Here is a 13,580-nt window from a genome sequence, read left to right as displayed (position 1 = left end):
GCCCGAGAGTGCGGAGGATGACGACCCACAGCTGGCCCTGTTCAAGGACGCCCGACGCAGGAGGCAGACGAGCAGGGACAAACAAAGAAAGACTATGGGACTCCTCGGGAGGAGGCACAGGGAGACCACGCCCTGAGCTCTCTATAAAAGAAGTGTTTGGGGAGGGGCTGGTTGCTGAAAGCAACTTTTTCCGCTTGAGAAGACAAGCTCTTGTGTTTTTGTTAACTGCGTAATTAAATCTTGGCAGAAGCCTTTTAGCCTTGGACGCTTTCCAGACTCTTCTTTTGATTAGGGGTGCGAGAAGAGGGCTGGTTCAGAACACCGTGACCAGGGGAGCTTTTGCCCAGGTTCGCCTGGTGCGCCAGTTGCGGCCCTATCTGGACCGAGATGCCCTACGCACAGTCACTCATGCGCTCGTGACCTCCCGGTTAGACTACTGCAACGCTCTCTACATGGGGCTGCCCTTGAGGACCACTCGGAGGCTTCAGCTGGTGCAGAATGCAGCCGCGCGAGTTGTGATGGGAGTCTCCCGATACTCCCATGTAACGCCTCTTCTCCGCGAGCTGCATTGGCTTCCGGTTGCCCTCCGGGTGAGATTCAAGGTGCTGGTGATGACCTATAAAGCCCTACATGGCATGGGCCCGGATTATCTTAGGGAGCACCTGCTGCCAGCATCAACTTCCCATCGTCCTCTGCGCTCCCATAGAGAGGCCCTCCTTAGGGTGCCGCTGGTTAGGGAGTGCCGGCGGGTGATCCCCAGAGGGAGGGCATTCTCTGTGGGCACGCCTGCCCTTTGGAATGATTTACCTGTGGAACTCCGGACCGCCCCCGATCTGCGTTCATTTCTCCGGGACCTGAAAACCTGGCTTTTCGATCTATCAGGCCTGGACTGAAGGGGTTTTAGCTTTTTAAATATTGTTTTAATTGTTGGGCTTTAATTAATTTAATTTATTTTAATTTGATATTATCTTTTTATTTTGTCTTTTATACGCTGCCCTGTAAACCGCCCTGAGTCCTTCGGGAATAGGGCGGTATAGAAAACTAATTAAATAAATAAATAAATTTTGAGCAATAAAAATAGAGAGAAAGCAAGAAAGGAAACTATCATGAAAAAAAGAGGGGGGGAAAGCGTCTTCCTGAAACAAAGGCAGCTAAATATGAGACTTAACAGGAAGGAAAATTCCCCTCCAATTTTTCTCAGAAGGGGAAAAAAAAGATCTCTTGAAAAAGAAAGAACCTTTTGCAAATAAAACGTATTTTCATTTACAAGTTGGCATCACAAACAGGATAAAATGGAAAAGCTTGTAAAAAGAGGTTGAACTTAGGAGAAAAGCTGCTGGAACAAGAAGACAGAAATAGAGAACACAATTTCACTCTCACAAAAATGCCTGGAGTTTGCCGGTAAAAATAATAAAGCCGGGATATAAATAAATACGAATTAAATAAGAAGAGAGGAATGCACCTGGCAAAACTGGCCTGAGTGCCCAATGAATAGAACCAAGCATACATATTAAGAGAAGGAAAGCTGTGCAGCTTATCCGGATATCTCCTTAAAGATGGGAACCCAGCAATGAAAAGACTAGATGGCACCAGCCAAGATCCTGCTATGGATGGTAAACAAATCCCTGAAGAAGACCAGGCAGACACCCCTGGTTTGGAAATCTCTCTGGACAAGTCAAAGAAACAGATTTCACTTGCCTGGTAAGATCAAGACACCACAGCAGACTTGATTAAACTCCTATGGTGACAGAGAGTGGATGCTCAAAGTCAAGGGACTTGCCAAGTTAGGACAATGCCAAGGTGAATCATTTCTTTCAGAGATGCAAGAGCTTCTTTGGAGACCCCAAAGAAGCAGATGGATTCACAGCAAACAGCTTCTCTCCTGCTGGGATTCAGTTTCAGCTTGTTTCACCCCAGAGGAGAGGACGCCTGAAGAAGGCTTCCATGTTAGGACAGTCCCCTCCCTGAGAGAGGTGTTAACTACCTCCTGAATTTATCTATGGAGTATCTCAGTTCTTCAGGTCGTGGTTGTTCCAAAGGTGCTTTTTCAAGAGGCAACCGGGCTTTCTTTGTTTTTTCCTTGAAGACATTCCGTTTCTCACCCAAGAACTGAAGAAGCTTCCTGGATGAGAAGTGAAATGTTCTCAAGGAAAAAAACAAAGAAGGTCCGGTTGCCTCTTGAAACAAGCACCATTGGGACAGCTCCTGAATCCAACCATTTTTAGCTGCCCAAAGAAACCAAGAGGGATACAGATTAGTCCACAGGTGGCCAAACTTGTGCTGCCAAGAATCCTATCCACTTTCTCAGAGTGTATAAGGCCGGATAACTTTGCAAGCTATTGTATCATGTGTCTGTTATACTATGATAGTTCCTAAACAGTTATATGACATATTTTTTAAGTAAATAACTAGTAGAAGAGAATATATACAGCTTGGGGTTGAAGATGCTCTCTGAGCTTGGTTGTTTTCTTATAGACATTTCATTATCCAAATACTAGGTAATATCGTCAGCACTAGAAGGCAGTGGGGTTGCTTGCTGTTTATATTCAGACCACTTGTATATAACATCTGGAAGAGACGTCTGCAAGAAAACAACCGAGCTCAGAGAGTATTAAGGTAAAAGGTAAAGGTTCCCCTGCACATGCGTGCTAGTCGTTTCCGACTCTAGGGGCCGGTGCTCATCTCCGTTTCAAAGCCGAAGAGCCAGCGCTTGTCCAAGGACGTCTCCGTGGTCATGTGGCCGGCATGACTAGACGCCAAAGGCGCACAGAACGCTGTTACCTTCCCACCGGAGTGGTCCCTATTTTTCTACTTGCATTTTTTACGTGCTTTCGAACTGCTAGGTTGGCAGAAGCTGGGATGAGTAACAGGCGCTCACTCTGTTACGCGGCACTCGGGATTCGACCCGCCAAACTGCCGACCTTCTGATCGACAAGCTCAGCGTCCTAACCCACTGAGCCACCGCGTCCCTGAGAGAGTATTAAGGACCCACAAATAATGAATAGTTCTGGCAAATGGATAGTATGTAGATGCTCCCACTTTTGAATTCATCTCACCATTCTTGTATCCATATTGCTGTTACGTAAGCATTTATGCAACACTACAAGACAACAGATTTCAGCATGGTCATTTGTGTGATTACATTTGGTTTCTTCCTATACAGCATTCTGCTGGTGCACGATAGTAGAGCGGCATAGACAAAGAACAGTGTGATGTATCTGCCTCAGGACCGTATGGTTTTGCTATGTTTTATTGGAGTACATATGTACACCATTAATGAGAAAAACACAGCTTTAGTTAAGAAATGGAAGTACATCTGCATGCTTGGCAACAAATACAGGAAACATGCATTGATTTCAATCAGAAAAATCAGTCACATGACTTTGATCTCCCAAGTCCAGATAAATAAATTTTGAAAAGAAGAATTTTTGGAATCAAAGCCCTCCCTATTTTTGGGTGAGTATTTAACTTGACTTTCCTAAATGGTACCAAACGTACATTTTTCAACCCAAGGAGCTTCTGATTCAGCTCACTTTGAATAGGACAATTCCAAAAATGGTTGTGCCAAGGAGATGAAGCAAAGGCTGGCATGGGCTCCCCAACCGGCCCCGACCTTAGTCGTTTAGTGCTTTGGAGATCAACCGAGGCTGTTACCAGGGGGCCCTTGTGAGTGAGCCGCAGCATCCGGCTGATGTTATAACTTTGCCGACTTCTAAAGGGAGAGAAGAAAAGGGTCTATGTGAGGGAGCAGAAAAGGGTGTTATTGTGCAGAGAGTCTTGTTCAAGTGGAGAAGCAGGGGGAGGAGGAAGAGGTCAACTCCATCCTGACTTTACTTGTGTTTGTACAGTAATGCTTTCAGGGTGATGATCTTCTCTCAAATGCCTAGAAAGCTGCTGTGTGGATAGGGTGTGTGGATGTGTGTAGAAGGAAGGAAGGAAGGAAGGAAGGAAGGAAGGAAGGAAGGAAGGAAGGAAGGAAGGAAGGAAGGAAGGAAGGAAGGAAGGAAGGAATGGATCATAGATGGATGGATGGATGGATGGATGGATGGATGTGCAGACATACAAGTAAGCAGAGAGATACTTGTGGCAACACTTCTCATCTGTAGAGCTGAGCTGGAATAACTCAAGTGTACAGGTGGTCCTCAACCTATGACCATAATAGGGACCAGAAATTTTACCTTAAGTGGTGCAATAATTAAGCAAGGCATCAGGTGATTGTACCCGATTTCATTACCTTTTTGCCATGGTCTTTAAGCAAATCATGTGACCGTTAAGGAAATTACATGGTTCCCCATTGACTTTGCTTGTCAAAACAGACTGGGGAGCTCATGAAAGGCAATCGTGTGGCTCTGGGATACAGCAACCATTGTAATTACATGCCAGTTGCCAAGTGCCCAAATAGGAGTCACATGACAATGGGGACATAAGTGTGAGGACTAGTTGTAAGTCACTTTTTAAAGTGCCACTGTAACTTTTAATGGTTGCAAAACAAATGTTGTAAGGAGTATCTGTATCCTGGTGTGGAAATCATAGGAACCATTCTTTTTCACGAATAGAAAGATTCTGAATGTGCTTCCCCAGAGAGGTTGATTTGTTTTGCAAATCATTTAAGCTGCAAAGTTTGATTAAATGTGGATCAAATATAACAATACAATTAATAACAGGAAGAGGTGGAGGCAGGGTACCAGGCATCTGCCCAAACCCACATCCCAGCAGGGGGCTTACCACTAACCTCCAAAGCCTCTGTTATTGTTATTCCTCCAAATTTTGGAATGCCACTTTCTCGGAGTGAGTGCCTAATGACAACAACGAAGAGGAAGAAGAACAGATACTGTTTGTTTTGATTTCTCCTCCATGGGCAAAGACATGACTCGGCTCAAAGAAATAATAATAATAATAATAATAATAATAATAATAATAATAATAATAATAATAATAACAACAACAACAACAACAACAACAACAACAATAATAAGAAGAAGAAGAAGAACAACAACAACAACAAAAAGAAAAAGAGAAAAAGAAAAAGAAAAAGTAGTAGTAGTAGTAGTAGTTAGAAGGGACTTTGGAGGTCATCTATTCCAACCCCCTGCTCAGGCAGGAAACCCTATAACATTTCAGGCAAATGGCTGTCCAGTCTCCTCTTAAAAACTTTCAGTGTTGGAGCATTCACCACTTCTGGAGGCAGGTTGTTCCACTGGTTAATTGTTCTAACTGTCAGGAAGTTTCTCCTTAGTTCTAGGTTGCTTCTCTCCTTGACTAGTTTCCATCCGTTGCTTCTTGTCCTGCTTTCAGGTGCTTTGGAGAATAGCTTGACTCCCTTTTCTTTGTGACAGCCCCTGAGATATTGGAACACTGCTATCATGTCACCCCTCGCCTTCTCTTCATTAAACTAGATATACCCAATTCCAGCAACCGTTCCCTATATGTTTTAGCCTCCAGTCCCCCAATCATCTTTGTTGCCCTTCTCTGTACTCTTTCTAGGGTCTCAACATCTTTTTTACATCGTGGTGACCAAAACTGGATGCAGTATTCCAGGTGTGGCCTTACCAAGGCATTGTAAAGTGGTATTAGTACTTCACGTGATCTTGATTCTATCCCTCTGTTAATGAAGCCTAGCACTGTGTTGGCTTTTTTGGCAGCTGCAGCACACTGCTGGCTCATATTGAAGTGATTGTCTACTAGGACTCCGAGATCCCTCTCACAGTTACTACTATTGAGCAAGGTACCACCTATACTATACCTGTGCATTTAATTTTTCCTGCCTAAGTGTAGAACCTTACTTTTTTCACCATTGAATTTCATTTTGTTAGATAGCGCCCAGTATTCGAGTCTGTCCAGATCCTCCTGTATTTTAAGCCTATCTTCTGGGGTATTGGCTATTCCTGCCAGCCTGGGTGGACCTCTGGAGCAGGGATTCTCAACCTTAGCAATTTTGAGATGTGGAGACTTCAACTCCCAGAATTCCCCAGCCTATTGCTGGCTGGGGAATTCTGGGGGCTGAAGTCCCCACATTTCAAAGTTGACAAACACTGCTCTAGAGGGTGCTTCTCTAGCAGTGATTTTGCCCTCCAAGTTGGAGTCTGGCAGTGATAATAGGAATAGCTTAGGAAAGAGGCCGTGTTGAGGCCATGTTCCTCAGTGGCATCAATGTTCTGAGGTCTGGATAAATCACCGGTCTGTTTTATATCACCCCTCCCTTTTGGCATTGTGCTTCTGTGAATGAAGAGTCTTCCTCTGCTCACTGGATGCTGTGTCTCTTTTCCCTGAAAGCGCCTGGCTTTGCACAGATTTCCAAAACAAAGAGGGTGTTATTTTGGCTCAAAGGACAGATGATTTGGGCAGGGAGGGGAGGAGAAGAGAAATATGACAGTCTTCCTGTAAGGATAAATTATCAATGACTTAAAAGTGGGGTTCGGTCTCCCTCTTCTCCCCCTCCCTTTGCAAATAGAGTACTTGCAGTTATGGGCTTTGGAATGCCTTTGATGCACAAGTGTTTTCAGCCCTATTGAGAATGGCTACAGGAATGGGTAGGAATTGGAATTGATGATTGGGTGGGAACTGGAATGGATTATTGGGAAGGAATTGGAATTAACTAAAGGTAAAGGTTCCCCCGCACATGCGTGCTAGTCGTTTCCGACTCTAGGGGCCGGTGCTCATCTCCGTTTCAAAGCCGAAGAGCCAGCGCTTGTCCGAGGACGTCTCCGTGGTCATGTGGCCGGCATGACTAGACGCCAAAGGCGCACGGAACGCTGTTACCTTCCCACCGTAGTGGTCCCTATTTTTCTACTTGCATTTTTATGTGCTTTCGAACTGCTAGGTTAGCAGAAGCTGGGATGAGTAACAGGCGCTCACTCCGTTACACGGCACTCGGGATTCGACCCGCCAAACTGCCGACCTTCTGATTGACAAGCTCAGCGTCCTAACTCACTGAGCCACCGCGTCCCTTCATTGGAATTAACTAATGGGAAGGAATTGGAATTGATGATTGGGTAGGAATTGGGATTGATTGGGTAGGAATTGAACTGACTTGGATAGGAACTGGATTTGATTATTGGGGAAAAAATTGACTGCTTAGATTGGAATTGACAGCGACTGTTAGATTGGAATTGGAATTGACTATTGGGTAGGAACTGGAATTGACAGTTATCAAGAGAAGGCTAAGGGGAGACATGGCAGCAGTCTTTTAGGAAGGGGCTGACCAGGAAATAAGGTAAAGATTTATTCTTCATAGCTCCTGAAAGTAGGGCAAGAACCAGTGGGTGGAAGCTCTACAGAAGAAGATCCAAATTCAAACTAAAGTGGAATCTCCTGGCTGTGAGAGCTATTAGGCAGTGGAACAACCAGCCTTCTGGAGCCATGGGGCCACTACCACTGGAGGTTTTCAGCTGGACCATATGAAGAGTCCTACCCTCTCCTGGAGGGAGTTGGTCCTTTCCAATGTTATGAGCCTATGAAAAGCTGTATTCTACAGGTATTGTGTTGCTCCTGATTGTATCTTCCTTCTGGCAGTTACTCAGCCCGTTCTACATGCAGAAACTCCCACCTTGCAGCCCAGCAACCACTACATAAACAGACATATAGCAACCTTTTTATCTTAAATCTGTATTGTGCTTTATAAAAGCATTACAGCTGATAACATTTGTGTGTGTGTGTGTGCCTTTGAATCATTATTGACTCCTGGTGACTGCTGGACGAATCCATTTAGTTTTTTCTTGGCAACATTTTCGAAAGTGGTTTGCCTTTTCCCTTCTTCTTCCTAGGACAGAGAAGGTGACTGGCTGTAAATCGCTCAGCTGGTTTTATGCCCTAGGCAGGACTAGAACTCATGGTCTCCTGACTCCTAGTCTAGCACCTGTAAGTTCTACAATCTCATAACATATGATAACTAAGATATAGATACAGCTAGTCCTCAATTCCACAGCCATTTGTTTAGCGACCATCAAAGTTACAACGGCACTTAAAAAAGTGACTTATCGGTCCTTGCACTTACGACCGTTGTAACATCCCCACGGTCATGTGATCAAAATGTGGGTGCTTGGCAACTGGCATGTATTTACAAAGTTTGCGGCAGCATCTGATCACTATTTGCAACCTTCCCAGACGGCTTCTGACAAGCAAACACAATGGGGGAAGCTGGATTTGCTTAATGCCCTGAGACTTGATGAACCAATGTTGTGATTCTGATGGCTTCGTCTACCGACAAGAAAGCTTCTTGGTGGTTCAGATGCAACGCACGGTCAGTGGACCCTGGTCCTGTGAGTTTCAGTGACCTCAATTCACCAGAATGGGAATGGGGTTTTAATGTTTTTAAATTGTGATTTTAATTTTTTGGGGCTAGACTTAATTTAATTTAATTTTATTTTAATTTTATATTGTATTGTTTTTAAATTTTGCCTTGTAAACTGCCCTGAGTCCTTCGGGAGTAGGGCGGTATATAAACCGAATAAATAAATAAATAAATAAATAAATAAATAAATAAATAAATAAATAAATAATAAAAGTAAGATCGTGAGATCATGAGCGTTACATCAGTTATAAACCAATACATGTCTGATGGTTATTTTCAGGATAACCTTGCTTTATATAAACACATATATTTAAATTTTAGAAACTTGGTGGTGGGCCAGTAATTAAATGGCATTCGCATTACATTTGACAAGGCTTTACTTGGGCTGCATTCACAGAACACAGACTAACAAGCTGTAAAACACTTCTACGTGGTTAACGCTTAACCATCGCAGACCATGGAAATGCAGCGGCTGGATCTTTAACTCACCTGGTTAAGCATCTCATCCTTGCATTTGCTTTTCATGTCAGTCATTGCAGCTCTGTGATGTGCCCGTTCTTTTTTGCGCTGAAGATCCCAGTCTTTGAGTCTGTGTGAGAACAAGGTTGTTTTTTTTTTAAAAAAAGATTCATTTACATTGAACTAAAAATAAGCATCTTTCTGCAGTTTTCTATTTCCCCATGTCACATTTCCAATTACCATTATGTAATACAGGTAAACCCCACTTACAACTACAATTGAGCCCAAACTTTAGTTAAGTGAATTTTGCCCCAACTTACGACTGGTTGCAGTCCCCACTACGGCCCCTGCTGTGTGCATCTTGACAGAGGGCCTGCCCTTGGAAGCCCCCCTGCTGGTTGCCAGCCCCCAACTACTGGTCCTCACTTGATGCAGGGCCTGCACAAAGGAGGAGATTGTTTCAAAGCCAGCTGGGAAGGAGCAAAACAAGGCTAAGGACAGGGTGAAACAGCTTGGACAAAAGAGCGTCGGCTCCCTTCCAGTCTCAGGAGGAAGCAAATGAAGTGCAAGAGCCTTCTTTGAAACCTGGAGAGGTTCCTGGTGGACAGAAGTGATCTTTGCCAATGAGTCTGTGTGTGAGAGAGAGAGAGGGAGGGAAGTGGGGGAGAGAGAGGGAGTTGCTTAACAACTCTGGTAAAAAAGGTCATAGGATTGGGTGTGACTCACTTAACAGCCAGCTCCTTATGGAAATTTTGGCCCCAATTGTGGCCGTAAGTTGAAGGCTGCCTCTATACTTCCAAGGAAACATATCAAGGGACGGAAATTTGAACTAGCCGTGTCATCTGCAGGAGGGGCTGAAAAAGTCAAGTGGACAATCACAACTGTGCAGCGATTGAAGCATAACTTGTAATAGGTTGAGAATAATAATAATAATAGTGGTGGTGGTGATGATGATGATGATGATGATGGAAGGGATCTTGGAGGTCATCTAGTCCAACCCCCTGCTCAGGCAGGAAACCCTATACCATTTCAGACAAATGGCTGTCCAGTCTCTTCTTAAAAACTTCCAGTGTTGGAGCATTCACAGCTTCTGGAGGCAGGTTGTTCCACTGATTAATTGTTCTCACTATCAGTTTCATATAAATGAGCTTCCCAAATCTGGCACGTTCAATCACAATCGATCCAATAGTTATTAAACTCTCCCCAAACATAAACAGTGGCTGCAGCAAGCCCCGTTGCCTGGAAGCGGTACAAATCTGGATGGGGAAGAACAGGCTCCAGCTCAACCTGGCCAAGACTGAGTGGCTCTACGTACTGGCATCTCGTTTAGTCCAAGAGGTTCCGTCTTTGGTTATGGGAGGAGAGGTGTTACCTCCCGTTGATAGGGCGCGCAACTTAGGCGTCCTCCTGGATACACGACTCAGTTTTGAAGATCATATAGGAGTCGTGGCCAGGGGGGCATTTGCCCAGGTTCGCCTGGTATGCCAGTTGCGCCCCTATCTGGACCGAGATGCTCTACGTACAGTCACTCATGCACTTGTTACCTCCCATATAGATTACTGCAATGCTCTCTACATGGGGCTGCCCTTGAAGACCACCTGGAGGCTCCAGCTGGTGCAGAATGCGGCCCATATTACACCCCATATTACACCCCTCCTGCGTGAGCTACATTGGTTACCGGTTGTCCTCCGGGTGAGATTTAAGGTGCTGGTTCTTACCTATAAAGCCCTACATGGCTTAGGCCCGGGATATTTGCAGGACCGTCTGCTGCCAGGAACGACCTCCCATCGCCCGGTGCGCTCACATAGGGAGGGCCTCCTCAGGGTGCCATCGGCTAGACAATGTCGGCTGGCGACCCCCAGAGGGAGGGACTTCTCTGTGGGAGCGCCAGCCCTGTGGAACCACCTTGAGCTCCAGATGGCTCCGGATCTCCGGTCCTTTCGTCGCGGCCTTAAAACATTTCTCTTCCATCAGGCTGACCTGGACTGACGATAGGGATTTTTAAATAGAATATTTTTAATATTTTATCATTTTATCATTGGGGCTTGTTAGTTTAATCTTTTTTAACATTTGTATTATTGTGTTTTATTGTTGTTAGCCGCCCTGAGTCCTTCGGGAGATAGGGCGGCATATAAGTCCCAAAAATAAATAAATAATAAATAAATAAAAGTTTACAGTTAAATCTATTTATCTAAATATTTCTCACTGTCGTTGAAGGATTGCTAAAGAGGAAGAGAACTGGGTGGCCAGGAACTGGAGTCTTCCTGCATTAAAGGGGGGGGCATGGCTTTTGATGGAGGACCCGATGGCTCATGTGGTTAAGACACTGGGCTGACAATCAGCTTCGGTTCAAGACCCGGTTGCTGCTATGAGATGGGGTGAGAAAATAAAATAGTGTAGTAGGCTTTGGTGGAAGCCATTGTCACAGCTGGCCATGGGCTCACTCACACATGTATATCCACACTTTTGTTGCTCGCATTTAATGAATGGCTGGACTGACCCTCCACTAAAGCATTGTGCAGTTCCCCCAGTCACTTGCACTGATGTTGTTACCTAGTCGGGTAACGAAACGCCTGCATGCAAACAACCAAACCCAGAGAACACCAAGGACTCTGCGGTTCGACCCTGAGCCAAATACATTCTCTTCTATTCAAACGGCAATTCAGAAATAATAGCAGTCAGAAGAAAATTGAAAAGAGGCATCCATTTCCTAATAATAAAAGATTTAATGTCCTGATCCTCCCATGAGATATATTTAGCTGGGAAACAGAAGATGCCAATATGCATCAAGCTCTCACTATATAAATTGCAAAAGGTTATTTTCTTGCGCTGGTTATAATGTGTAGGGTCCTTCAGCAAGGAAATCAAGTCCTTCGTAACAATCCCTTATTGTTTGCCGTGGGGAGAGAGATTCAGGCCCTGTTCCGGCTCAGCGCATTTCCTGATTTACTTCATGTTTGATTTCCCTTTCGAAAATAAGAACAAATGTGTGTCCTGTAAAGAATAGTAGCCTCTGTCTGTCTTCCCTCGGAGGAAAAGGGCCCCGAGTTTCCATCCACCCTAATTAAATTAAAATTCCATTTGGGGAAGTATGTGTGAACCCGCTAGAAGTCCAATAAGAAAAAAAAAAGAAGAAGAAAGTTTAAAAAGAGAGAAAGAAATATTTAAAGATAAATATATAAATGTTATTTCTCTTTTTCTTTTTTCTTTTCTCTCTTTTCTTTTCTCTGTTCTATTTTATGTATTCAATTTCTATTCTGATTTTAATTTGTATTAGTTCTTAAGTTAATAAGTTTTAACATAAGAACTAATACAAAATAAAATTAGAATAGAAATTGAATAAATAAAATAGAACAGAGAAAACAAAAGAGAAAAAAACAAAACAAAAACATATATACATATATATACATACATATATAAAATGGATGTATTGGTTCTGCCCTGGTCAGATTCATTTTGAGTGTTGCATTCAGATATGGGCTCCAGATTACAGAAAGGACAGTGATATATATGTACAGTATGTATGTATGTCTATCATCAATCATCTATCTTTTCTCTATCATCTATCGTCTATCGTCTGTCTGTCTGTCTGTCTGTCTATCTATCCTATCTATCTATCTATCTATCTATCTATCTATCTATCTATCTATCTATCTATCTATCTATCACACAACACTCAAAATGGATCTGACCAGGATACATCTCATAATCTCGATTCTTTGTTCCCTAAAATAGCATTCTCCTTTTTAGCAGCTGCATCACTCTTCTGGCTCCTAATTAAATATTTGGATGGGAGATACCAGAAAATCCCAGGGCAGTAGCCTGGACTGAGAAGTTTTTAAAAAAATCCACAAAGGAGGCGATGTCATGGATGAGTCCATAAAGACATCAGGAGTTGGCTTGTTGCTTGAAAGTTGGCCTTTTCTTTATGCTTACCTCTTTTTTTTTAATGACTGCAATTTTCGTGCACTTTCGTTGTTATCCTCTTTGGTTCAGCAACCCTTTGGGAAAAGGTTGATTGACTGATCCAGATAGAAATGCTTGAGGAAGGTTGTTCTCAGTGGTCACCAAGTGGTCATGAGCTATTTTGTCATTCTAGACTGCAGGACATGGAATAATCGATTTAAATTAGAGAAGGGTGGATTCCAGGGGAATATTTCTAATGATAGGAGCAATGTGATTACAGTTCATCTTCTCTAGTCGCGTTGAAGCAAAGGCTGAATAAGCATATGTCAGGCTTGGGCAAATGTGGATTTCTGCATTGAGTCGAGGGGCGGACTCCATAGCCTTAATGGTCTGGTCCGAGGCTATAATTTGTGATGAAGGCAGCAATGAAGCGTCTCCAGAGGACTTTTTGAAAAAGGTAGGCCACGTTGGCTGATTCATCCATCACCCCAAATGATCCGTTTTGCTCCTAAGAGCACTTCTTCCCAGCTGCTTTTGTGTATTTTCCTCTGATTCTTGATTTGACAGAAAATTATGCAGGCTTAATTTGCATTGCCCTAAAAACTGAGCTCTGATCTATCCCAGCAATAAGGCTGGTTGTGTCCTTACAGCTTTACCAGGGGACAATTTAAGGACAGTTTTCAATGACTCCCTGGTTTGTTTTCTGTTCTCATCCAGCTGTTGGGGGGAGAAAAAGAACGCTACCAATTGCTCTCTCGAGCAGACATCTGGTAGGGCAGGTCTGCATGAGTGATGGGAACCTGGGAGAGAGATTTAGCTTACAGTCCTAAGTAGTGATGGTCATAAAGCAGGGCATCATGTGACTGACCCGATTTTATCACCTTTTTCACAATGGTCATTCAGCAAATGCAGCAGTCGTTAAGTA

At 43.7% G+C, this 13,580-nt stretch overlaps 1 protein-coding gene across 2 annotated transcripts in view; it reads left to right on the top strand.

Annotated features, from left to right (window-relative positions):
- PALM (paralemmin) overlaps positions 1–13,580 on the top strand; it is an 86,722-nt gene that overhangs the window by 36,282 nt on the left and 36,860 nt on the right. The window lies entirely within an intron of this gene.

The sequence above is a fragment of the Vipera berus genome, assembly GCF_964194415.1.
Source record: "Vipera berus genome assembly, chromosome: 1".
In the NCBI taxonomy this organism is placed as follows: Eukaryota; Metazoa; Chordata; class Lepidosauria; order Squamata; family Viperidae; genus Vipera; species Vipera berus.
The sequence above is the reverse complement of the archived record's forward strand: the minus strand, read 5'-3'. Positions and strand labels throughout refer to the sequence as shown.